Consider the following 3,081-nt stretch of genomic DNA (forward strand, 5'->3'; position numbering starts at 1 on the left):
GGCCACGGCAGGGAGCGGGGCCCGAGGCTCCCGGTGCCGGCGCCCACTTATCCCCGGCTAGCAGAGGGAGAAGAACTGAGCCCCCGGCGCAGGGGCCCTCGTTAGAAAGAAGGCCCGGCCTACAGTCCGGCCGCCTTGATCCGCACTAACCACTCATCCATAGTAGAGCTTGACTGGTAAAAACAAAGTGGGCGAGAAGTCAGGAGCCTGGGCTTAATTCTCAAGGGCTCAGTTTTCTCATCGTGAAATGAGGACGTGAACATGTAAAGTTAAATAGTTTATAAAGGAGATCTTCCTTCTAAAGGACTTTTATGTCTCCAAGGCAGAGCACACTCATATCCAGATGATATGAACATTAAATATAATATTTTTAAGCTCTAAGAGCTTATAATATTTAAAGTATAAATTATCACTGTCCTCTACTGCATTAATTGAGCACACTAGTCTGTGTCTGGCACTCCACTAACTCCTACATCTGTAAGAGACATGAGCCTCACCCTCTGAGTGATGCATCTGAGACAGAAACCCATCCCAATACACTTTGCAAATACAAGGGTAAAATCTGTGGGGGAAAAAAATAGTATTAATTATGTATAATATTAATTATTAATTGTAATTATTATATGATATATCATCTATTTTATCTATTTCATCCTTGTGTTCATAATTATTTATACATGAGTATATGTTATACATATCATTTTAGTAAATGATATTTTATGTATTGGTCAGGTATCAATATATTGATTATGTATAATTTACATTGATAAATTTTATATAATTGATGTGTGGGGAGTGAAATTCAGTCAAAACCAGCCAGGCACGTCAAGATCAGGTACCCCTCAGAGGTTGAGGAGCCAGAAGTGAGGGCCAAGTCTCCCAGTCTAGTGCTCTTTCAATGGTCGTATCCTTTCTAATTTTGTTTAATGTTTAGTTTGGCTTAACAGAGACCATCTGTGATGAGTCAGTTAGTCATGGATTTGCCCAGAAGAACTGTACTTTGAAGGAAAATGTAAAATACACCTTGGGTTTAGCTTAGAGAAAATAAGCCCATCCTGCAAAGGGAGCTTAAGTGCCAAATAGTAGACTTTTCATGAAAAAGAACCCTCAAGATTCGCCAGGTACTGGGAAACAAAGAGAGAAAGTTGGCTGTAAGCAGGTGAAGAATTTATGCTTTTGTGTCGCAAGTTTTTAACTAATTTTCAGAACAGGCAAAATAAGCAGAATGGAAAAGAGAAGAAAAGGGAGGAGATGGAGAGAAATAAAACGTTCAGGTGCTGCTGAAAGAGCAAGCTCTCCTGTTCAGGGAGCACAGGCCTGTGAGGATACATGCGGCCCAGCAGATAGGAAGCGTCTACCGTGAATCCTGGCCCTGGGCAGCGGTGACGGCCTGCCTCAGTCCCGCGAGGCAGTCCCTCTAGGCAACTGGCCACCCAGCAGGGAGAGCTTTGTCAAGAGCCTCCTGCTAAGCCTGAATTTTCCTTGAAAATTGTCTAAAACAAACACTGGTTTTTAAGCTCTTTAGAAATGAAAACAGTAAATAGAAACCACTGATTAGTTCTCTTTTGGAAAGCACCAACAATTAAATGGAAGTGTTGTTGACAATATAAATTCCGTTCCAGGAGACAAAATTTACTTATGCATTCGAAACTTTTAAGGGTTTTCACCAAGCTTTAAAATGTTAAAATGTTAACCACACATCTTCAGTGTGTTCTTTTAGCCCAACGAACCCCTCCAAAAGGATAAGTAACGTGTAGAATAGCATCCTACTGCAGGGTCTCCTGTGTGTATTTCTCTTTATTGTGCGTAATTGCCTCATTGTTTTGGAGACCACACAAACATTGTTTGGGACCACATGCTACTTACACATTAATTATTTATAGTTATTTAAATTATATATTTTATCTTAATTGAAGTAATAAAATTGTTCAAGTAAGTTTTAGACTTAAGGCCCATTTTAAATGAACTTTTATTTTTATGTCCTTGTGTTTAGTGCCTATAAATGGCTTCCTGTAACACTCACACCAGTTGAAGAAATGAAAATGGTGTTCAACACCTGATTCTGCGCTAAACTTTACTCTAGTGGTGTTTTCTGAAGAGTATTAAATAAATTGAACCTCCAGTTTCTAAAGAAAAAGAACTTACCTCATCCTCAGCTCCCACTTATTACCCCAAAGTCACAAATTCTCATTAAATAGTCAGCCATAATGTTCAAAACAATATGTAACGCATAGCTCCAATCACTCAGTGCTGGGTTCCCTCCTATATCCCGTTTTTAAAAAGCAGAGTTAGAAGGGCACATTGAGTCCTAGGCAATAGAGATTCTGAACCCATAGGAACTTCCTAGAATAACACTCTGGCTTATATGTCATAAATTGAGTCAACTAAGTAACTTGGTGTGTGAAAGATATACTCAACAAATTATAATCCAGTCCCTAAAGAATATTGCACTGAAAGGATTTACAGAATAATGCCAAATCTAAAACTCATTAAAGACTTAGACTATCATTTAGGGAAAACTCATTTCTCTCTTACATGAATAATATTGGTGGAAAACAGAAAAATATTATGAATTTTTGTATTCTATTCTATTGTAAGTATTTAGTACATTTCAGAGAAAGAAAGAGAGCAACGCAAGAAATTAGGGAGGTCTCAAGGAGTGATACACTGGGAAGCCCTACAATTCTATACTCTCTTCTTTAGATTAAGAAGAAAAAAATATAACCAAAAGGCATATTTAACAGAAAAAAATGAAGAATTTGCTTCATTTGGAATGAGTTTTTCTTGGAATAGCTGCAATTTTGTTGTTGTTTTTCAAGTTTTCCTTTTCTTTAGATCCCACCTACTGGGATTAATTTTCTCTAGAGTGATCTAATGCCTGAAACATCAGTTTGAAGGTGTAGGTGTTCATCTTATTGACTTCCTTTTCCCCAAGGTGCAGGGTTTGTGTTTGTAAAGATAATTAGCATGGGGCTCTTTTAAGCCAATTTCACATACAAAGTGAAGTGTGGAACCAACAGTGCAAAGCTCCTCTCTGAGCTTTCCTCTCATAAACCAATAATAAAGAACCCTAAGTAGGAT

Source organism: Phocoena sinus, chromosome 17 (genome assembly GCF_008692025.1).
Source record: "Phocoena sinus isolate mPhoSin1 chromosome 17, mPhoSin1.pri, whole genome shotgun sequence".
Classification (NCBI taxonomy): Eukaryota; Metazoa; Chordata; class Mammalia; order Artiodactyla; family Phocoenidae; genus Phocoena; species Phocoena sinus.